Genomic DNA, 25,309 nt, shown 5'->3' with positions numbered 1-25,309 from the left:
CCCTGTAGCACCCCCTGACCAAAACCTTGCCATGCAAACCTAATACACATTTCATAGGTCCCATGGGCTTGTCCATATTCAGGTTCCTGAGATGGTCTCAAACCTGGTCATCTCTTACAGCGGGCAGTACTTCACCCTGTCTTTGGATTTTGTGAACTGGGTGATGTGACTAGAACACTTGCCAGTAAAGAACAAGGCAAAAAAGTTGTTGAGTACCTCTGCCTTCTCCATGTCTCTTGTAGGCAGGTCTGCCGTTTCACTGGTCGGGGGGTACAGTTTGTTTCATCTTCCTTTCTTATCCTAGGTACCTGAAGAAACCCTTGTTATTGTTCATGTACCTAGACAAGTTCAGCTCCAGCTGTGCCTTGGCCTTCCTGATCCCCTCTCTGCACTCTTGGGACATATCCCTATGATCTCCCCAGGATGTATATCCCTGCCTCCACTGCCTATGTATTTTGGTTTTGTGTTTTAGTTTGGCTAAGAGGTTGTAGCCAAGCTGGCCTCCTGCCTCCCTGGCCTGACTTCTTGCACGTCAGGATTGAGAGCTCTTATGCCCTAAGAAAGATGTCTTTAAATGCTTCCCAGCTCTCATTTGCGCCTTTGCCTCTGAGGACGGTTTCCCAAGGGATCCCATGAATAGCCAACACAGCCAAAAGTTTATCCTTATGAGATTTAGGGCCCTGACTCAACTTTTTACCCAACCTGTACCCCTCAAGATTGAGAATTCCACTAGGGCATGATCACTGAAACCCAGGCTACCTCCAGTCTTGACCTCTATGATAAAATCTTCCACATTAGTGAGCAACAGGTCCAGCAGTGCCTCTCTGGTTGGGCTCTCCATCACCTGTACTAGGGAGTTGTCCTCAACTTCCTAAATAAAGAAACTGAATGCAATGACTGAGATTAGGCTATGTTTTGCAGCTACTAAAATCACTATGAAAGTCCTGAACAGGGCTCAACAGAATAGTTCACATGATGGCTTTACAAGACAATATAAGGATGCATGGGGAAGGAAAGGAGGACCAATCTAATCTAAGTTCTAGCATAACTGCCTTTTTTAGCCCCACTAAATGTTAAAAAAAAAAAAAATCATTGTTTTCTGTGTGTTTTTGAGTGAATGCTGTTCATTTTACCCACACAATTGGTAACTGGGCATGTGTGTAGGTGCCAGTGTGTGCTGTTGTGCATGAACATTGACCTCTTTTTGTTTTGTACTGTTTGCTCAACTGCCCTCCATAACTGCCCTCCATTATTCAAAGTCTAGCTCTAATGCCTGACTTAATTAATCATTCAAATAGCTACATTTCTTGGCTTTGCTTTTTAGCATTACCTCATTCAATTTTTTTCTTCATTTGTTTTTAAATAGTTCTGCTATCCTTTCACCTTATTACTAATATTACAAAGCTCAAATGCTTCATTGACCCTGGATGCCTGTGTCCGTGGTGACATTGGGAAGTTGAAGAAAAGATGTTAAACACTAAATAGTTTCTCATGTTTTAAAAAGAAAAAAAAAACACTCACCCATACCACCACCACCCCAAAAGAACCCTGAAACCACTGAGAAAGAGATAGGATAGTTTATAAATTAGTGCTCTGCAGAAGATGCAATATTGATTTATTTTTCGTAAGACAGAATCAAATCTCATTCAGGCAAACTGTCAGAATAGATTTAAAAGAAAGCACTTCATATGAAACTTTATATTACATTATGGAACTCAATGACATAAAATGTATTGTAAAAGGTAAGTACAAATTTTCAAAAAAAAAAAGTTTATACAATTCAGATTTATGAGTGGATATTACAGAAAATTGATAGTCAGCTGTCTTCAGAAATCCCTATCCTGCTAACTGTTGGACCCTGAGAAGATACACATAGATACTACTCAAGACCCTCCTGCAGCTCTACACTATTTTTATCCATTCCCTAAAGCCTTTCTGCTTAGGCCTGGGACATGCTCCACACCCAAAACTTCTGTGTAGCGCTTTTTCCTTAGGCCTGATTAAGTCACATACTATAGAAAAAAAAAAAAAGGCAAAAAAAAAAAAGCTGTAGAAACAGGTAATCCATTTTTTCTCGTGGCCTAAAATGCATTATCAGTTTTTAAAGGAAACTAGTTCAGACTGAAACAGAGCTAGCTGGAAGCTATAGCTCCTAGAAGAATCCTGGCAAGTAAATGAACAAAGTTCAAGGCAGTAATGAAGAACAGATCTTCCTTATAGGAAAAGCTTGGAATAGGATCTTCCATCAGTAGTATCAACAATCAGTATGGCTGGGTAGTACATCTAAAGGCAGAGCAGGGTAGCTTCTCCATTTATTTTCTCTGTGCATGTCTCAGTGACAATTGTTTAACTGGAATTAATACTTCTGTAAATGCTAATAATGGGACACTATGTTCATTCTATGAAATAAGGTTTTGTTTAGCTTAATGACAATTTTAAACCCTATAAAGCTAACATTAAAAAAAGCTGGAAAGTTTAATGAACATTCAGCGCTACCAGTCTGAGTAAGGTGAAAATTTAATCTAACCCACAATCATTCATTCTTTCATTGTGACTTTTTAGCGGCTTGTGTGAGCATGGGTAGTTACTAATTTTCTTAGAGGAGATGGGTTCAATTAGTGCCTGGTTCCAGTCAAGGGCCATCAATGAACAACCTGCATTTACTTTCTTTAGTTTGGTTTATCAAGTACATTAGGTAGTGTACAAATTAATACATAGTTACGAAGCACTCCATTGTGAAAAAGCCGCAAGGGTCAGAGGCAAGAGGTGAGCTGTCTCTACCCTTGGTAAAGCTATGGCAGTAGAGTATCTTAACATCCAGTTAGTGCTGGTTAGTGCTTAGCATCCAGTGGGTTATTGAGTTTTCAAAATGAGCCTGTGTGTACCATTCAGCTGCATGGGCCAGGAAGAGATCTGAGTCTTTTCATAATCACCAATGTGAAGTCCTTAACTGAATTCTTATAAGTTTCTGTAATCACTTTTTGAATCCATGTACTTTTTTTAATATCCAGAATGTCCTGCGACAAATAGTTTCACAGTTTAACCACCTGTAGCATTAAGTAGGGTATCCAGCTGTTTACCTGACATGACACTGACCTGTCCTGGATAGTATCAATAGACATTTTCCCTTAGGACACATTCTCACATAGATGAATTACAGTAAGCAACTTGCAGTGTAAAGGTTACACAGCAGATCTGCTTTAGGGTGCATTTTGATGCCCCTTTGTCCCTGCCTTATGCTGCTGGCACCGATGGCCATGTACCCTGTTCCTCCCTGCCCAGTGTTCCCCAGGGTTCCTTCCTCATTTCCTGCCACTTAGGCTAAATTGTCTTGGTGATGAGAAACCTCAGTAGAAAGGGGAAGACCTGTGCAGTGGGTTTAAATCTAACACTAAGTATTAAATCTGTCACTTGAGTATGCTGTCTCGCTTCATGGAAAGAACTTCTAGTTTGCATGTGGTTTGGTGTAGGTTCCATTGTACATACCTTTGAACCTTAAGTATGCAAGTTCATAAACTCTTGAACAGCTTTTTCTTGCAGCTATATATACACACCTCATATGTTAGTGCAAGGCAAAGGTCAGGATGACATTGAAACTTTCCATGGCAAGAAGTTGCAGTCTGCATCAGTGTAAGTTCAAATCCTATCTTCAAAGAAAGAAAGTTCTGTTTCTTTCATAATTTTTTTTTTCTTGGTATGTCAGACCCTTGCTCCCTCAAATAAGTTAGAGACTACTCAGGCATAAACACAGATAGTCCACACACACACTCCAGACCCTGCCTGTGGCTAAAACTACCCTGTCATAATTGTTTCACATCATTGAACCACAAATATAGCAGGTTAATCTTCTGCCCCAAAAGGGTACGCATCTCTGACAAATGCTGCAGCCATTGCTCTTGGTCTCTCCTGTCCCATACCCGAATACTCAAGATACAGCATTTGACCTATTCTCATCTGTTGCTGCCCTTCAGCCAAAATCCAAGAAGCTTTAACAGCTACCATTACTTCAAAATAAGGTGTCTCTAATTCCAAGGGGAAGAAATATAAAAAGCATTGTGACCATTCATGCCAGCATGTTTATAATTAGCTGTTTACAGTTAGCTCTACCTTGGAGTCTATGATTTTGACATTAATTTCATCAGCATCAGTTCTGTGACCAAGAGCTCACATTTTCGGTTTCACGTGCTTCGTGCCGTATTTATAAATTAGTACAAATGCATCTAACTTATAACAAAAGTTAAGCAAAGCCAACCCATTAAAATATGTTGGAACAATAACAAAAGGCAGGGATAACAACAAAACAGGGTTTGCTGCTGAAACCAAGTATACCAGCCTAGACAAGCAAGTTCTTCCTAGTAATAAAACATGACTTTGAAAACACTGTTCATTTTGACATACCAGATACAGCAGCAGTGATCACAAAACTAAAATCCAGAAAGCATCCTATAGTGAGGTCCAGCACATGAGTGAGGACAAACAGACGACACCTGTGGAATACTGTAATGTTGGCATCCTTGGATTTTGTTTTTCTAATGTCTTGAGCTGAAGCTGTGACACACATCTTGGAAAACACCAATGCATTTCCCACCACCTACAGGTATGTTTACCCAGGTAGTTTTTATTGTATTTAGAGGACGGTCTTGCTGGAGAGAATTGTGGCTCAGGAGAAAATTCATTCCTTCCCATCTTTTTAGGAAATTTAGTCTGTCAGGCTGCTGGCAACCTATGAAGTGGCTCTTGAAAATAATTTAGAGCTTAAAATTAAGGCCGCAGTGATCCAAGAGAATGTACTCAGGTTATTCATATCTTTATCATCGGCTCTTTAGTGTTCGTATGGATCGTCTGTGTAATGAAAGAGTTTTTAGCATGCTTGATCCATGGCCAGAAGAGTCACAATTCAGACACCTATTTAAAGGTGTCTGGGATTCCAGCTGACAACAGTATCTTATCTGTCTGTCCTTAAGGGAATTGACTGCCTAGTCTGCAGTTTCATGGCATGAGCATGAATCACATTAAAACCATCCTGGAGCTGACTTGGAAACCCGAGTCCCACTGGACATGGCCAGAGACTACAGCTGATACTTGAACAGTGGACATTGTCAGCAATGGCAAACATCTCATTTTATGCTTGTACAGAAATTTTTGCACCTCATTCTTCAGTAACTCTATAAAAATAAGTGGTTGCTTTGATTTACTTTGGAGTTGCAGAAAAGATCAGGTAGAAGTATAAGCCAAAATTCTGATTTCCCTTTTCTGAAGAGGAAACTTCATAATATCCTAGGCTATATCAGAGGAACCTGCGTTGCCATGGCTTCTGAATAGCAGTACTAATTTCTATCACTTCAGAGCCATGTTTTTTAATTACAGGTTGTTTACACCATATTGCTATCCAGCTGAGCTATGAGAATTGTACCTGAGATTCACAGCTGAGCCAATCTGAGTAACACACAGAACTGCCCTTGGACTCTGAGATCTTAATTAAAACCTTGTCTGCCAATTCATACATAGACAATTGGCTGATGATAACAGGACAAGCCTGAGAAGTGCCAATCAGGCTTCTTGGTAAATCTCAATCAGTCTTTGTGTTTTCTATAATAACCAGTGAAGCTCAAGGTAGATGCCATGAAAGCAACAAGCAGTAAGGACAGATTCCTTTGACTTCCATTATTACTCAGTAAGGTAGTATTGTCCTTGGCTGGGTTTATTTGATTAAGCCCATTTCTCTGGAGGATTGATGCTGCTCAAAATCCCTCACAGCTCTGACTCTGCTAAGCATCAGATAAACAGGAAACTTCTCCATCTAACCCATGTCATATTCTCCCAGTATTGAGCTGGTGGCTTTAATATGGTCAAGAAAAATATGTCAGTCACAACCCTGTCAGCATCCAGGGCATAAATCATGGACAAACAACCACCTGCTGAATCCCAGGCCAAATCTGGGAGAATTGTGCTTTTGGTTCAGATTGATTCAGTAGAAAATCTCAACCCAAGGAAGTGCTACTTGCCATTCAGATTTGATGGGATCCGAACCGGCACATACATGAAGAGGAAAATATGACTCATTCTACAGTATCCATCCTCCTGGTCTGTGCGTACAATGTTGAGCCCCTGACTCTTCTCACTTTTCGGAACGCATAGGTACAGCAAACTTCTTACCGTGAGGAAGCTGACCTACCAACATAAGCACCTTCTTGCAGGTAGCATCACAGGATTACAAGGAAAAGCAGACCACGTCTGCCCTCACAAACGTAACTCTGCAAAAGATTGAGATTGGTACAAACTTACTGACATAATTTCCTAGTGATTTAACTACATTGTTCTGCACATAGTTTTTCAACTTTTGATGGTGGTATCAAAACCAACTGTTGTATTTGTCTGGATTTTGCTGCAGATAAAAGTATTGAGATTTTGAAGACATATTTCTCAATATAAAGTTTTGGCAAGAATACACATGAGCTTTTTGTTTGTGTTTTTGAGACAGAACAAGTGATGCTACTGAAGACTTCTATGGCTAGTTACAGGCATATAAGCTTGGAAAAACAAGTCTATCTTGAAATCTTGAATATTCTTTAGCATTTTCGTACAATGATACTACATTTTCTGTACCTTATATTGTATTCAAAGCTTTAAAAAAAGAGGGGGTCAAAGTCCAATAAACAGCATATAAAAGAGTCTGGGAAAGTATTTCCACTTTGCATCTGTTTACTTTAAGTCTGCAATTCATCCTCATGATGATTTATTCACAAAAGATAGCCAATCCATGTACTTTCTGAGAGAAAGTTATTTTTTTCATTGTTTTGGTTTGTTTATTGGATTTGATCTACTGTTCTTTTTTCTTGTTGGATTTTTATTTGATTTTTATTTATTTTGCTTCAAACTGTTTTAGCATAACAACTGTTTAATCACAATACTGTTACTTACTCCCAAAGATGAAATTCCAGTGATTAAACCAGTGAGATTCTTTAATTTGTGCATATTCTCAGGCAATACTAATGCTACGTTTTAGTTCAGATTGTTTCCAGGTTAAACAATGAGCATTCCAAGGTACCTCAGCAGTGCCTAACTACTCTTAATTACAATCAGCCATGGTTACAAGAAGTTCTTTGTTCTGCAAATGTTTTCAAGTTCTGTACTTCAGAAAATTTATTGTGTCAAATGAAACATAACCTTGCCTTCTCTGTTTGGCAACAAATGCTGCTTGCAGGTGCTTCCAAATGAGCTTTTAAATTATAGTTAGCCAAGACAAATGTAATTTTGCTGGTATTCCTAGTCTAATTGCAATTTAGGTTGCATTTAAATGAGTTGTGGGAGACTGTTTCAGGCAGAAAGACTTACAGTACAAATTAAACAAGATTAATGTTGCAGTTTATTTGATAAATAACCAGTCCTCTACTATTTATAATAAATCATTTCCCCAACAATTGGTTGCTCAAGTTTCCTTAAGATTATAAAGTGCTTTTATTTTGTTTAATAGAACACTGAGGAATTTTGATTGGTGGCAAGGCCAGCCATTATTCTTGGTGTCATGATCTAGAAACAACTGTGCCAGAAACTACACTATCCACAGAAACAAATCAGAGTGCTTTAAATCAGCATCTTATGATAGTTCATCTTCGGTGCTTCTTTTGCTTTTATTTAATGGAACTGTTTAATTTTGTGTATTTGCACTGACTGTAAAGCTCTTATGGTTAAATTATTAATTTATACTAATAAATGTTGCCAAAGAGCAAGTGTTAGCTTACAGAGCTACTGTGTATGCAAAACCTGATGCAGTTGCATCTAGGTTTTTATTCGAGCATGCAGCATGCTTTTATTTCAGTATCATTCCTTTTTGGACTTGTGTCTATTTCACTGTTAGACAGTTTTGTTTTGTGAAGGGCAATGCAATGAAATTTGTATTTTGATTAGATCCAGGAACATGCTGGTTATAGTCCTGCAACACTGGAAAACTAGGTAACTAATTTGGTGTCTTTAAGAGAAGAATCCCAAAGCTAAGGTCAATGTGAATTAAGTTGCTTAATAGAAAGGGAGCAGATCTGTGTTTCATCATGGAAAGGTGAAACTGTTCAACTGAGCTGAATTTGAAGTTAGTTAGTCTATTCAGAATAGTCCTGTCACCCGTTTTGCAAATTAAAAATTCAGCTAGACTTTATCGGGTAGTTCCCAGCTGGCTCTAACTTTGCAGAGCAACCCTTGGCTGCAAACAGGAGCTTAGTTTTGATGCCTTTTGCATATGAAGGCGAAAGGAAGGCTAAAGCTGCGCAGTCAATACATTAATTGACCGACTGTGTGCAAGCTTGACAAAAACAGTGTAATCTGATCAAAGTCCCTTGTATATGACAGGATTCTGGTAACATTGCACATAGTCTATTATTTGGGAAGATGAAATATTGAGGAACTGGCAAAAGTATAAAAATAATACCACAACTGCACACCTGAGGGTCTCAGCAGAATCCTGCTAAGAACACTACACAGACTTGGAGGTAAATTTCCTCCTACAGCTAGGACTGACAACAAAACTGAATTTAAAAAAACATTTGCAAGTCTCTGGACTGCTAACTTTCAGATAATTAACTCAGAAAGAAAGCTTTCACATACAGGTTGCATACAGTTCAGGAGCACTGAAGCTGAGAGTAACAACTGTTTCTTGACTTAGTCAAACAGTGACTGTTCTACGTCAAGAAAAATGTAGCTGCAGCTGCTTTCCAATTTCATAATGTAACACAGATAGCAATTTTATGAAACATTACATCTCTGCATCAGCTGTGAATTACTGCAAGAGAAGCAGCACTTTTCAGAGCCAAGAGTCATGTAAACCAAGTGAAACTGGGAAAGGACAGAGCCCCAGTAGGATGTACAATAGGACTAGTACTTACAATGAGAAGTCTCCTATACCATGCCAGAAACATCCTAAAATCAGCTAACTCTATGTAGAACTATTGGGAGTTAGATGTAAACCTTCACCTTAAACCAAGAGTTATTTTACTCTGCCAAATTAATTCCTGCTGCAGTTCTTTTCCACTGGAGATACGACTGTCCGCAGGGTTACACCAGGGATGAAAGTGTCCCACTGGATTTCTGCAGCATCAATGTTTACAAGGAAGATTTATCATGATTGTTGAACAGCAATCTTTGCAAATATTTAGCAAGGTTGTTTTTAAGCTGCTATTATTAAAAAATGCAATCTGGAAGGTAGTCAACACGTACATAATTCGGCAAGGTGACACAAACCCAGTGCCAGTTTTAAAGAGCAGGAGGACCTAGAAGAAAACAAATACTGAAATAATCAAACCGACATTGATGTGTTTCACTTTCAAACATCTAATTTGTAGTAGCAGTTCAGAACTCAGTTTGAGAAGTAAATAATATTGAATTAATATCAGTATGTAGTTTTCCAAAAAGCACGCATATGTGTATGGCAGAGACCAGGCTTATGTAAAAAACCATTATCAGACGTGGGTGTTTAGCAAATTATTAGCAAATGACACAATTGTCTGTAAACAACAAATCAGTCTGAATCAGACGAAATGGAATATTTTTAGTGAATTAATTAGTGTTATACTTTGCCACAAAAATATTTTATTTCAAAGACTTATGCATGACTTTTGCATGGTTAAGGAATTCTGTTGCTTAATTTACTTAATTACTATTTGACAACAGTATAGTGTTCAAAATGTCTTTATTCATTAACACTGCGTTTCAAGTAAACTTAAGCAGTAGGTAATCATCACAATGCTTTATTGATACTCTATATGGCAGCTAGATATTAAAAAAGAAAAAATTGTGTTTGTAATCACTATTAATTTCAAAACATTTGATAATTAAAGGATAAGACAAGTAATGATCAGTTTTAGAAAGCTGTTGTCTCACTTTGGCATAGTGATAAGTAATGAAGTACAAATGCTACTGTTTTCACATACTACTCAATATATGAAGCAGGTACATAACCCTTAGTAGCCTAAAATAAATTTTTAAAAAGCTGTTATGTTACATGGTATGATGTTAAAACCTCAGTCAATGTGTTGCACGTAGAATAATTCTAGAGTAAGAATTACCATTTTGTTTTGGAAAAAGGTGACATTTCTTTTTTTGCTTCTATCATGTTCACACCACTAGTTCTTATCATTAAAAAAGATTGTGTGATAGATTTCCTTGAGAGATTTAGTGTCTATTTCTTTTTCCATCTTCCTCCACATACATTTTAAGTTTTCTTTCTTCATATTCTTTTCTTGACTTTTTCTTTTATTTCCTTTCTTCTCCCATTTCTCCTTCCAAAACCAGTACCTTCTAGGACAAGCAGTATTCACCACAGGGTGTTCCCTAACCCTATGTAACTCAGACCAGACCTATCTTTGGCTCTGAGCCTCTACGCAGTCGCTTTCTTCATGGAACAGCATTCTCAAGATTTTCTTTTCAATGCTAATCCATTGAATAAATATTTTCTTTTGGTTTCTCAGGCCATTTTGAGGGATGCTTCTCTTTTTTTCTTACAGAAGTGTCCAGAGGAAGCTAAAGGACAAAAAATGGCCCCTTTCCCACGAAGAAGGTTACCAGATGCAGAGTTTTAGCTGCTTTGTGAGCAGGGCACTGCCTGAAGTTGTTCTTCATTCAAATTAATGACAAATTCTCAGTTCAAGACATGATTTTCTTTTTCAGACTTTTCAAAAAACTTCCCTATAAACATGGGATTATTAGTGCCTATATTATTTCTCAGTAATAGAAGTGTGAGTAACCCATTATGTTGTAAAACTGCAAAATAAAATTTGTGGAATAGCACTGAATCATGTTACAAGGAAAAGCCCTGGTATATAAAACAAAAAGAAAAAAAAGTTTAGGTCCTTCCCAACACATTAGAAGGTATACCAGAAGAGCATCCTCCTCCAGCAGTTCATTATGTCATGTCTTAACCAGTGGAAAAAGTGTCAGCCTTGTGACAGACCACTAGCTACCGAGGATCATCTTGGGTCTTCAGGTGCCTTCTCGTTCTGGGCAGCCAATCCATGCTGCTGCAAAAAACAAGGAGACAAATTCTTTCAGAGAAGGGCAGATGCATCCCCCTTCCACCCACAGCTTCCAGGAAACCCAGAGGACCTGGTAAGTTTCCTTATGGAAGCAAAACCAGTTGCATTCCATGCAGCTACAAAGTCTGTACATTTTTTGATCCAGGCACCACACCATTATTTCCTGGGGAGGTAATTCTTATGGCTATTCATCTGCCACTTGGCACTGACTCCAGAGAAGCAAGTCGTGAGCACAAATATAAAATTTTCTGTCATGGGTACACAAAGGACAAAGTGACAAAGAGCAGCTGTGGATGGAGATGAGATGCTGATGGTTTGGTTAGATCTGTGCATCATTCAGCTGTCCCTCTGCCATCTTCACTGGAACATTTGTCAGAAGATTAGCATATGAAACTGATAGACCAGAAGATGTTTAGTAATACACAGAAAATCTGCCTTGAGTTCCTATATCAATACGGAAAAAAGATGGGGGACAACTGACCCTGGTAATTGTTACACAACGACAGGAATCTGGAGCTTATGGGGAAAGTCTGAAACTGTTCTACATGAACCTGTGTGCCAGGCCCAGCTGGAAAATGCTAAAATACTACAAAAATTATTCCCACAGAAGAAAGCTGTGGACTTCTTTTAAAGGTCACTTCAGAATGTTATGCTTTCCTTCCTACTAGCTTACTGCTTGATGCCAAGCCACTGGTAAGTGGGACTATTTTAAGAAAAGATTGTGCAAACAGGCCATAGGGATCCAGGTCATAGCTTTTATTTGGCCTCACAGTTCTTTGTTCCCAGAATACAAGAATTTATTTCCATTAGCAAAGGACATAATTTTCTCAACAATACATTTTGGTATGAGGCAAACTCTTCCATACACAGAACTGGGAAGGTGGAAAAAGGAATTGCAATCACAAAACCAAATAATGTTTTGTTGGAAGAGGTTGACAAACAGCAATTATAAACAGCACACTTAGCTCTGTATTTAGTCTCCAGCCTAACTGACCGAATTTTTAATCATGTTGAATGTCAAGATCTCCCATTACACTTTGTATACCAGGAAAACTGTGTATCAGGCACATGCTAGGTACTACATTTCTATTTGCTGTTTATTTTTTACTGTTATTTGTCCTTACTTATTTTATAAAGACTGTTATTAGTTAAGAGTTTGAAAGGGAGCATCTTTTCTTTGCAGAAACCTAAAGGTTTTTGCTTTGTTGCTGATTGCTGACATTCTTCAGTCCTGGAAGATCAATTTGTAGCAGCATAGTCCAAATAGTACTCCCTCTCTTAAGCTTTATAAAAAGTAAGAAAATTGTGGAAAAGAGCAACTTTTCAAAAAGTTGAATTTAGAACAAGTTTCTGTTAATGTGCTGAAGGAATAGTTGGAAATCTTTCAATGTGAGGTGTGCCATTTTTTTGCCTTTTTTTCCTATCCTTGTAACAGTTATACTGCATTGTAGGTGGAACCAATAAGGACCTTTTTTTTTTTTCTTTTTTCTTTCCCTTTTACAATTTTATGGAACTTAAAATCCAGGCCATAGACTATAGTTTGTTGTATTCTTCTCAGGGAAAGGTTTGTCTGCTCTACAAAGGAGGGGGGGGGGGGGGGTGGGGGGGTGGAGAGCAAGAAAGCCACCACCACCATCCATCTGTTAATAAGGGCTCATAGACAGGATGTGTTAAAACCTTCGAGCAAAGCAAAAGTGAGAACCCTGATTTGTGTTACTGAATGCCAGGACAGCAAACCAATTTGCCACTCAGGCATAGATGTCTCCCCAGTCTTATGTTAGATCAGTTCCACTTACTTTAAAGAATATTGACTTATTTGAAGCAAGGTCAGGAAACTGAGTCTCTCAGATGTCAGCTAAGTGCTCTGGACGTACTGTTTAACAGAAGATTGTATTTTGTCTCGTTGTTAAATGGGAAGATTCATGATTTTCTTTTTAATCAGGTAAACCACTTCCTTCTCAACTTCACCATCACTATTCTTATCCTATCCCTATATCCTGTCTCCAGAGAAAGGAGATGAAAACTGTGACCATTGTAAGCGACTAATCACAGGTGGATGTAAACCCAGAGAATTGATCACAGGTGGATAAGCCCAAGTTTGAGGAGTCTTTATGGCCCCAAATACAAATGGTGTATTGGAGAGGAATGAAACAGCAGTGGAGGCAATGCAACCTGAAAAGCATTGGTTTGGGTAAAGATTTCTTTCTGTTAAACCATTATTTTATTCAAGAAAACATGTGAGTAATACTGACTGTGACTTAATATTGCATAGACATTAGAATATGAATGTCAAACAGAAAAAAAATCCCAAAGTTTTCGGTCTGAAAACACAATGGAAAAATCTCTTTCTATTCTATTTCAGGGATATGCATAAGGATTCTGAACATCTGACAATAATTTTCTTTTTCTGTCAAGTTAGTACACATTAATCTCAATGTTAGTACACATACCAAGGTTGTCTATAAGATGCTTTAATGGGTCATTCCATCTTGCTTCAACATAAAAAGGGTTTGTAGGAATAATGGAAACTGGAGACAGTTGTAAGAGTCCTTCATGTCAAAATTAGAATTGTAAAAATAAAGAAGCCAATCCTATTTCATTGAAACCAAACAAAATTACCTTGAGTTCATTGTTTACAAAATTGGAGATTCATGCTTTTGCTTTTATAATACTTGCATTTTAGTCCTAATGTCTTAAGCCAAAGTTGTTGATACTTACCTCCTACTTGGTATCCATCAGGCTTACAACACACATGGCTAGTTTATAACATAATCTAATTTGAGATAAAGATACTAATTCTGCAATTAAGTTTTCTCTAGAACAAATGGACATCAGAGAATTCATAAACGTGTGGGTTAAATAAATGTCTGATGAGTCACAGAGCCAACAGTTGTTCATGTTAGTGGCACTTCTTTTAAATGTTCACAAGAGAAGGATACAATGATGCTTCCATATGATGTTGGATGAACCTTACATAGTCCCAGGAACAGTCGAGAACCCTAACTAAAACTTGCTTTTATTAAGTGAAAGTGGCTATGCAGACTATTTTCTTCTTCCTTGCTAGAAAATCTGCATTCAATTCACATTTGCTGGTTAAGCATGCACATTGCTGCAGGCGACAGTAATTCCTGAGAGAAATGAAGCAGTGTAATCGGATGTGGACTGGCACAGGTAATACAGCCAAAATGATTGTTGGTGGCACGTTAGGTTGGCTGTATCTGCCACTTTTTCCATCTCTAGTACTATGAAGGAAAAGAAAGCAAAGCATCGTTTTCAGTAAATTTACTGGTGGCTAAGATCCCTTTCTGAATCCAAGCTGGCCAAATCCTAGGAGTTAACATTGAACCAGATAGAAAGCTTAGTATATAGAGGCGGGAGGAATTTAAATTTAGCAGGTGCTGTGTGCCAAGTATATAGTCATTTTTCTTCAGGGAATTGGTTGAGTCCAGCACATTGGCAATGGGTAAGGGGAAACCTATTTTGCTTCCAGCTGGCCAGTCTACGACTCTATAGCTCAGAGGTTTAAAGTATTATGCTGCCTGATGTGGGACAATTGCCTGATGACCAAGTGTGAAGTTGGGAAATACAAATTACATACCCTGACAGAGCTGTAATATTTGTAGGGAGATTCTGATCTTGTTACCAGTATTATGAAAAAACAGTTAAGTGTGTTTATTTTAGTAAAGTAACAGGAAGAAAGATGGATAAGAAGTATATCCAAAATAAACTGTATTTTAGAAGGGGAATTCCTTTTAATTTTATTTTTTCCCAAAGGGTAAAAAGCAATGTTTTTAAATCATGCAAATTACCTCCTAACTATACAGTTAATTAGTGCAAGTTAAATTTGCTTGTCTTTAGCAAAAGTCATCTGGATAATTTAAACTACTTTTATTCAACCTCAAAAGCAGAACTACTTGCTGCAGGGCCTGCACACCTGCCTGAAAAGTTGAATATAAACCAGATAATCAGCAATAGGAGAACTCTTTCCCCACTCTCAGCTGTAAGAACTTCTTAATAGCAAATCTACAGTGCTTATAAGTTCACTACTATCAAACCATCTGAATGTTTCAGAAAATGCTTATTCAAAAACAAAATGAGGAAAGCTAGAAATCTGAGTTTAAACACAGTACTCTAACCACAAGAAAAGATTAGTTTGCTTTTTTTAATCACAAAGCTTTACTTTATGGAAATTATAAATAATCAATTTAAATCGTAGTCCTGCCCTCCCTCCCAATGCCAGCATATGCACATTTTACATTTATACATATTGTTTTATGAAACCAATCTATATTTAAGTCCATATAAATAGACCTGAATAAAATAATTTCAGTGCTTTAGTATGTATTGAAGTCACAAAGCTGGTGTGACCTTGCCAACTAATACACAGTAAACTGTTTATTATTTGTGAGAAGTTCTTTAGTAAGCTAAGAGGTAATGACCACTCGACCACTCGATTGCACACACTTACCATTAATATTGCACACACTTACCATTAACATTCCTAATGCATTTCAGAGGTCAGGGGGGAAATTCACTTTCTCCATGGACAGGATCAGACAGGGAGACAGAATTAGGATAGCCCCAATATATTGTTGACCCACTGCTGACGTCAGTTCTTGTCTGTGGACAAAGCACAGCATTCACTACTGTTGATCATAGTGCCGCTGTCTCACCTGAAAACACTGTGGGATGCAGTAAGGGTATATTACATACTTAAGTGTTTCTTAACTAGAGAAAACACAAAAAGTAGCGATGTTCAACTTTCTCTACAGCTTTTTCAAATTAAGTCATACAAGATTCAGTCCTGTGAGCCACATAAAATCCATACATGAAACAACTGGAAGAACTTCTGAGATGCTTAAAAGTCTAAGTGTTAGCAAGGGGCAGAAGACACTTCAGTAGCAACACGTTCACCCAGGTATATTTACTAGGATGTATGTCATGTTCAATGGCACAAGCACAATGAGTTTTTTTGGAGAAAAACAGTTGCAATAGCTAATCATACTTTATAGAGAGTGTGGGCATTTTGTCACCCGGAGTTCTGTTCTCAAGATGAAAAAATCCTTTTCTGCACATTGTATTTCATCAAATTCCCCAAATTTTTGAACTTAAAAGAAAAAAAAGATGCACCAAGTCTCTGTCCGTAGTTAGCAGCAATTAAACAGGCATAAAACTTTTTATCTTCAAATGGTAGTTGGATTTGAAGACAGACTGGACAGAAGAATAACTGTGATGTATTTTGCACTCCATCTTGGGTAAGAAACCATGTAGCTGGTAAGAGATTTGTGTGCAGTTTTACCGTAGAGCAGTGCGTGAGGAATGCTGGAATGCCCTGCCTATTCTGAAAGTTTTGTACCAGGCATTTCAAGCTCTGAACTGCTTTTTTTCCATGGAGTCTCAAAAAAACCCTTTGAAGAGATAGTGCACAAAGTGAATTCCCTGGTACTCTTTTGCAGTTAATTTGTTTCATCCCCCAGAAAAAAGACCCCAATAGAAGATACCCATTCATGTGCAAAGCCAAGAATCTGGGGCAGAACAAGAGCAAAGGTTACACTGCACCCACCCCCAGCCTATTAAGAAAGAATCCCAGTTCTGTTTCTCACCTCTGAAAGTCTGACATTGTATCTGGGGATAGAGAAGAATGGCCATGGAGCATTGCCTCAAAAAAGAGAAATAAAAATAGTCCATGTCTGGACTTTAAATAGGAATGACAGGCTATAGCCACAGGTGATGCATAAAATTAAGATACTTTAGAAGTATGACCCTATGCTAGGGAAGTAAGCCATCTTGCAGTGGTGGAAGTAGCTGTAAAATACCTCATTTTTATAGTTACTGAAATGTACTTCAGCCTGATTCAAAATTTGTACCAACTGAACTGCAGGTGTGATGTTGCACAAATTTAAACCATTTGAGTAATGCAGATCCTTGAATGATGAAGTAATTAATGCTTAATTACACCTAGGTCCCTTGTAGTTCCGTTTGATACATTAGCAAATACCAACCATATCTGTTAAAATGCAAAACTAAACTTGCAGCTTCTGCACTACTCAGGATGAGCATTAACTGGCTCAGGAAACAGGCAAACCTTTAAGACCTTCTTCTAAAGACAACAGAAAAAATTAACTGTAGATATACACTTGCAGGTGGGATATCTCATCTGTGTTCGTACTCTTTGTGTGTGTACTTGACTGGCCTTGTAAATACACTGTTAAATTAAGATGGCTGTAGCTACTAACTGTTAGCCAAACTTTATACAGACTGCCAGTACTGGAAGAGTTGTGTTATGTTTATAATTAAATCTATGCAGGAAACTGTTCATGCAATAATTTATATAGGAGCTTACTGTATTTATTGCCAGATAACTTAATCTGCGGATTAATTGTGTAGATTTACAAATGGTGGCAACTGTGGATGCAGTGAGCTAAAAATGTGTCCAGCATTTTCTGCAAGCCTGTATATTTCTTTAGCTGTTACTCCATTTGCTTTGAGAAATGTTATTTTGGCTGATGAATCTCTTGATATACTATTAATTACAAAATTTACAAAAATAATCCATAGAAGTTATTACCACTAATTGAGTTTGAGACATGGTGAGAATACAGAGAGCATTAAAAAAACCAAAAAACAACCAAAACCCAAACAAAAAACAAAAAACACAAACCAAAACCCGAAACAAATCTGAAGTTAGGAGAAGTTAGTCTTTCATAAGCTCAGAAGGTTGCTGCTAGAATCAGCCTGAATCCATATCAGAGTTTCCAGTGATGACCACATGGAGCATGAGGCCTCTTTTGATCTTGGCTCATCATGTAAGTACAAACACAGGAACAAATTGCTTTTCCCTCCTCCTTTGCCCTCAAACATCCGTGAACTGCCCCACACCTTTACCTCTATATCCCTGCATGGATTTATGGTTATTTCATTTTAGAATGCAAAACTGATAGCATATACTGTACAAGTCTGTTGAACTATAATGTTAAGGACCCTGAGAAGTTTTTGAGAAAAATTGAATCTTATCCTTTTAATGGCTATAGCAGGAACAGAAATACACTAAATGCAGTTCATATTTCAGTTCACAGATTGTGCCCAGAATATAGGCCTGTAACTAAGAAACGCAATCTCTTGACTTCCTAGAGACAAAAAGTTGTTTGTGATTTTAATGCACAGCTGAGTTTTCAGCAAAATATGAAAAAGACATTTTGATGATGGAAAACTCATGTTGTGACCTTTCATCTTTTATTGACAGTCTTTTGTTTTAGCTTTATCTTTAGATGACAAAAGTACCCTTTTGACAGATAAACAAAAAAACATGCAAGACAACATATTTCAAGCATATTTAGTGGAATAATAAAAGATTCCTAGGACTAAGTCCTATGAAAGGGTTATATATATTTCAGCCTTCATGGTGCTTGCTCTTGCTCCCAGGCCTTGTGCAAGTGACAGAGGGCTTTGAGAGGTTTACTTGACATGGTCATTACTAGGGGAACAGTAACGACTCTTTTGGGACTTTTTATTAGTGTTCTTTCATGGGAGATCACTGGTTTTATAGCCAAGCAGCTAAATACATTCCTGAGCTGCCCCAGTGTGAAATCCAACAGTGCAGTGGACTCTCATGGATGCCTGTGAATGCCAGTGGATTACAGTGGCAATTAGTGGGAAGTACTTTTAAGTTAAGTCATTTACAGTTAGTACTGAACAAGTTGAAGACTGCTCTTAACATCAAAACAGCTGCTGAGTCATACCAAAACATTCACCTGGCCCTGGATTTTTTCTCCAACAGTGGCTACAAGGGATAACAGGTTACCTGGGCAAAGAACAGGGCAAGCATATATGACAGTTCCCCTTTCCACTCTCCAGTCTCCAGTGTCTGACCAGTTCCAGGTTAGGGACATATATGAGGGCCAGAGCCCATACTGCTACACAAACCATCTTCATGCAGAATCAGCCAATCCTAGATAAGTTGGAAAATGGAAATGCTGGACTTTTTAAAGGGGACTTAATAAAGCCCTTCAAAGCAAAACACTGCCTTCCCTAAACAAGGAACTCTTACTGCTCTGATAATCCTGTAAGAAAATGAACAAGGAAGTTACTTGTGAGATAAGAGGAAAGAAATGCATTTATTGTCCACATTCACATAAAACCTTACTGCATTCACAAAAGTCCTTGCATTTTTGAAGGATACCCAAAAGTCACAAGGGGAGAGGTGTGCATTGGGTTTTTTTGCTTTTTTTCCTTCTTCAAACCATTGGCTTAACAGATTTTATTAGATAGTTTCATTTATAAACTGCTGCAAGACACCATAGTAGAAAGAATGCCATAAACCCATCTAAATTAGACAAAGTTGTAATCTGTGTCCAAAGCAGTATGCACCGTATGCTCTACAGTCTTTAATAAATCTTTTCCAGCTATACCGTCCAGGAATATGGAAAGCCCAATTCTTTCCATTCAAAATAAATCTGTGCTCATGTCATGATCCAATTTTACAATCTCTGACACTAGTGTGTTCATGCTTTTACATAAAGCATACCAAGAAAAGGGGAATCACCACATAGTTCAGCAGATGCTAAATGAGCAGTCTGTGACGCTCATCAGTATGACTACCGTAATTCTCCTTCAATGCAGAAACTAAACAAGTCACTCAGGCACCCGAGACTGAGGTCCCTGATTCTGCATTGGAAGTGGCATTCCTAGAGCCGCATACCAGACTGCAAAATGCTGCAGTGCTTTGCATGGTAATAGCCAAGTCTTCTTGTGAGTTAATTCCAGCTTTTTCATTCTAAAATCAAAATAACTGAAATCTTATGTATTCTCTAGGATTTTCTGCATAGCTTTTAATATGTTTCTGCATACACTAATCTTTGAGGAATACCATTTGCCAATTTTTTCCATAGAGATTTTCCATACACATTTTCCACATATTGTACAATTTTTCTCAGCTTTGTTCTCCATCCATAAGTCTCACAAATTGTTCAGATGTTACAAACAACTTTCTCCGGAAATAGGAAAATAACGAAACAAAAATACACAGAAAAACTATAACACATATAGCTGTAAAATGCTCCCTTTAAAGAAGCTGCTTTGCTTACTGACCTGATCTTCTTTCGGATGTCTATCACTTACTACTATTCCTGTTCTTGTGCGGAACTGTATTGTTCTTTCTATACCTTCTACTTTAATTGTAGTGAGGATAGGATCAGTTCCACCTTACTCGCTGGCAAAATGTATGGCCAGCATCCATTCTGCTATAAAGATTCTCTAACCAGTTTGAGATTTATCATCTCAAGTTTTCTGGAGAAATACTTGATCTTAGTCCTCCCACTGTTCACCCCTCCCAAGTTTTGAGCAAGCTCTGAGTGTTCCTCTCACCACATACTCTGTGGTCTTCTCTCTGCCCTGCTGCATCTGTGTTCCACCAGGGAGGAAACTGGCCAGGACATGATGAAGGATGCCAAACTGACATGAAGTTTTCCAGTTTTATTTCCAAATCTTATACTAAAATAATCAGGTTGGCCAGGTTCACAGGGTCTTGCAGAAACAAGAAGGCTTGGGTGATGCTAAGCCCCACAATCAGCACAACACACAGAGATGCTTTCCAGGAGCACCCTAGGAAAGGATGGTCTGTCATCCTGCCTTTGGTAAGGCTCTTTGTATTTAAATGAAGCCATTAGTGGGCAGAAGTAGCCTCAAAGCCATACTTGGAGCCAAATGCGTGGCTGTGAATTTTGTTTTAAAGAGCCATCAAGGATAGCTCAACTCAAAAGGGGTGCATTTACCAACTGAAAGTACACTTTGATATGCATTCTCTCTCTGAAATACAATGTGCCAGGCACGATAATTTCTACTTCTGATGGCAACTGGTTGGTATTAGACTGAAGGCATGGCCCAGGGTCATTTCTAGAGATGTTTTTAGATCTCTTCCTGCAAGGGGGAGATGAGATTTGTAAACAATCTGAATTCAGGCTATTTACAAGGAAACATCAGTGAAAGAACTGGATCTCAATAGTACCATTACCTTCAAGCATCCCTAGAATCTTTCAGTTCAGGGGACTAAAAATGAAGCCCTCACGCACATCAAGAGCTTTTCTCCCTATAAGTACAGATAAAGTACAGAAAACCTGTAGCACATATAAATGCAAGGTTAAGATACAGTATTTTTTTCAACTATATGGTCAACCAAAGTATTTTAGCAAGTTTATTTATAACATAATTTTTTTTTAAATATTATTCTCTCCCCAAACACTGCTGTGATATTTCTAAACATGACAGGTTATTATCCTTAGGTCTTCAATGACCAGGTGAAAATATATCTTGGGAAAAAACATAATTCCAAGCATGTCTATCCAAATGTACAGGAAACAAGAATCTTATCTTACAGAAATGCACTGTTCACCAAAAACTCGTAGCTTCCTCTTCTATACTTCAGTTAAAATTAAGATTCTTGGAATCAACCGCAAATACCTCTGAATACCATCTAGCAATGTTAAACTGAAGTTTTAATACAAAGATTTACTCAAAACAATTGTGCTTACCAATCTTAATCAGTTGTTGACTGGCATACTAAAGGGTTCAAAGGCCTAAAGTAAAGTCAAGAGTGCTTTAGCTAACTACTTCCATGGTCAGCAAAGACTAACAAATTGGTTAAGACATGGAGTAATATGCTCTGCACATTTTACACATAAATGTGTAATCTTGTCCAGCGCCTCTGAGAGAGCGTTGCCGAAATGCTTTATGATTTTTATTAGAATTCACAGTAGAATTCCTATTCCTATCCCAGCTAGAAAGCCTTCTATTTGCAGAAAAGAAAGAATTCTGCTAAGAATCTGCATACTACTTTCTGTGCAAGTTTCTTTTCTAAAAGGTTGCAAATCATAAAAAATGTATATAGATATTATTTGGGATGATGAAACAAAAATAAAATTAATCTGATAAGCTCACCATTTTTATCTGGGTGTGGTTCACTCTGAAAAATAATTTTATGCAATAAAGGAAGACAGGTAAGTCAAACTGCATTGGGGATTCTGTCAGAAATTCTAATCACAGATGGTCAGACTTTTTTTTAACAGAAGTCAAAGCTTTTCCTGGTAATATACCAGTTTTGACTGTTACATATACACCAGCTGGTATAGGCAAGAAAATGTAGTTGGCTGGGACAGGGGCTGAATAACTTGCTGGTCTGAGCAAGCAGCTGGGTTTTGCAGAGCCCATCTATCTCTGCTTTGCTTTGCATGATTTAGAGCAGGGAATTGAACTAATGTGAGGGCCCTAACCAGACAGTGATAAGCTGTCTGTCTTTTTAGCTTGATGAGTATTTAATCAGTTATACACAGCGGAGCAGCTCCAGCCACGGAGAGGCCAGTCTTCCACACCAAAATAGTCGCCAGCCTAGCTGTCAGACAGCAACGTAAGCATTCCCAAGTCTGATTCAGGCAGGGTCTGATTTGAAGGCAGGTCTCCCAAATCCCATGAGGATACCATAAGCATGAGGCAATCAGCTGTGATACATGTGTCTGTTCAAAAGGTTATTTTTGGCCCTGATGCAGAACGGGGAAAAACCTCTCTCTTTACAAATCTGTCCTTTCAAAATGGTAGTCTCCCAGTCCTCCATATATACCGAGTCTGCAGAAAAGGTTGAGCAGAACCTGTCACAATGCCTGTTCATGGAGATGGGTGATGCAGCCAAGGTACACCTGGCTGCATCTGCCGCAGAACTTGCTTGGTGAGCGTGGTTTATCCATGTGACCATCTTACAATTTGCTGCTGAAGCGGGAACTTTGGACTGTTAACAAAACCCGCTCATCTCAACATTAGAAATACCCGTTTTAAATAAGCAGACATACCCACCAAAGCAGCAGTTACCCGCGTACGTACAGGATGCGGCAGAGGACGGGAGGGACACGCCGGCTGCCCGCGGGTGGCGGGGCAGGGTGTCCCCCGCGCTCCCGCCCCGCTCGCGGACGCAGGATGGCGCCCTCGGTATGAGCAATTCACCGGGACGGAGCAGGTTGAGCACTTCCTTCCAGAGTAACGCGTTTCTCCCTCCGAATGCCCGTATTCCTAAGAAGCATCGATTTTACAGCTCCGGTTTTCAACGCGCTGATCCGCTCAGCTGCTCCCGAAACGCTGTAACATTAATTTGCCCATTGGCTGTAGAAGGATCCCAAAAGCAAGCGTTTATTGTATGTAGTGCGACGTTTCTGTATGAACGATGACAAATAGGACTACTGTTGTAGGGAGTTGTGCTTATTTTGCTAGAGCTACTGTTAAAAGCAATGTCACATGCTTACATGGAGACTTTAATTCCACGATGGCAGTGCCCTGTATCTTACTTAATTTCTGGGACTTGTGACCCACATTCAGATCTGCCTGCTGCCCTACTCCACCCACCAGATAACTTATTCCAAAGCACACAGACTTTTGGCATGTCATCTTTCCTTCTTGTGCTCATCTCAGATAAGCTGCCTTTCCTAAAAACTCAACATAACCACTCCTGATCTTTCAGTGGGATTCACCCCTGCCAACCACATAAGGACACGTTATTAGCATTAGAAAAAAAATTTAAATGTTTCTGCAAATAAGCTGCACACAGGCAAGCGTGCAGCGTTTATTGACAACGGCGAATGCCAGCCACGGGTCTCACGCCCCCACACCTCGCGGGCACATAGCCACCAGCCCTTAGGGAACACCAGGGTTACTATGCGGGCTGATCCTGTTCCTTGGCTCCTCGGAGAAATCCCGGAGTAGCTGTACTCCTCAGCCTCTCGAGTCACCTCACGGACCAGGCAGCTATTACAGATTCACCAGAAGAATTACACTTACTGCTACTGCCTCCGGCTCGGGAGAAAAACACGTACCCGCACCATTTGGGAAATACTGTTAGCAAAAGCTCGAAATCTTGGAACCTAGGTTCAGGAAACTTTTTTTTTTTTCATCCCCTCTTCTCTTTTTTTTGGCTATCGGAAATTAACTTGGCGGTTAGGAGAGCGAGGCTCGGATTCCAGCACCCCCCGCCCGCCACCGCTGGCTTCACGGAACACAAGCGATCCCGCAGACCGCCGCTGCCCTCTGCCATGGCCACCTTCCTCCCGCCTCCAGACGGAGCTGGCGATGGCGCGGCGCGGCCCCGGCCGGCGGGCGACCCCGCGGCCCCCGCCCCTGCCCAGGCCGCCCGGCTCCCCGCCGCAAGCCGAGGGGCAGGCGCGGGGCTGCGCGGAGGGCCGGGCCGCGGCCGCCACCCAGCCGCCGCTCGCTGCGCGGGCTGAGACGCCGCCTCCCCTCAGCGGGACGGCGTGATTTCAAGTTTCCTTTTACCAAGGCCCGTTATGGGACGCGAGCCGGGCCCGGCCGAAGGGAGGGGGAGAAGGGGCTGCCGGGCCCAGCGCCCACCGGCAGCATCCCTACCCGGCGCCGCCCGCCCGCACACCGGGGCTGCGGCAGCGGCGGCACAGCCGTCCCGGCACCTCCCTGCCGCCGGGCTGGGCTGGGCTTCCCGCCGGCAGCGCCTCTCCCGCCTCACCCCTCGGCACCGGGCGAGGGTTGCGGTGGGGACGTTAACCCCATCGCTCCTCCGCCCCTTCCGCCGCGAGGCGCGCGCGGGCTCCCCCGCCTCCCCCCACCCGTTCTCGTTACCCCGACTGTACCCCTGCCCCCCCGCCGCCACGTGACGCGGCGCGCATGCGCGGCCGCCCCGCCAGCCCGGGGCACATCTGCAGGCTGACGTCAGCGTGGCCCGCGCCGTCCCCCGGGCGAGGCTGCCAAGGCTCCCTGCTGCCGCCGCGCTCGGCTTGGCCGGGGGCCGGCAGCGAGAGGAGGTCTGGGGCTACTTCAACCAAACTTTCTTGAGTCCTTCCTGCTCTGCCTGCCTTCCCCCTTCCCCCCTCCCCCCTCTCCTCCCCTTCTCTCTGTCTGTCGCTCCCCCCTCTACCCCCCCAACTCAGATGATATTCACATGGTATTTTGCACAGAGGAGGCTGCTCAAGAGGAGGGCATCCACCCCCACCCCAATATAAGCCTGCTTTTCCTTCCTTCCTCCCCCCCCCCTTTTTTTTTTTTGTTGGAAAGACAAAATGTGCAGGGTGATAGGTTGGGTGAATTGATGGCATCCTTCCTCCTGCCAAGCCAGCCCGCTTTCTAAAAACCCCTTTTAGGAAGGCTAGAGAATTTTATTCTGTTGGAGAATATAACCCTGATGGTTGCTTGCACAGAAGGGAAAAGCAGAGAGGAATACGAGAAGCGTCCTGTGCAATCTCTATTGTTTGAAACTTACTTTATATCAGAAATTGAAGATGAGAACG

At 40.2% G+C, this 25,309-nt stretch overlaps 1 protein-coding gene across 8 annotated transcripts in view; it reads left to right on the top strand.

Annotated features, from left to right (window-relative positions):
- Window positions 1-25,309, top strand: part of ADAMTS6 (ADAM metallopeptidase with thrombospondin type 1 motif 6) — a 186,698-nt gene that overhangs the window by 2,979 nt on the left and 158,410 nt on the right. For 7 of the 8 annotated variants that reach the window (XM_080372811.1, XM_080372812.1, XM_080372809.1 and 4 more), the window contains exon 1: window positions 1-25,309. This exon is cut by the window's left edge and continues 2,979 nt beyond it. The gene's annotated coding sequence lies outside the window, so the exon portion shown is untranslated. The other variant, XM_080372810.1, reaches the window with a different exon arrangement.

Source organism: Falco punctatus (assembly GCF_963210335.1).
Source record: "Falco punctatus genome assembly, chromosome: Z".
NCBI lineage: Eukaryota > Metazoa > Chordata > Aves > Falconiformes > Falconidae > Falco > Falco punctatus.
This window is presented reverse-complemented; position numbering and strand designations above follow the sequence as displayed.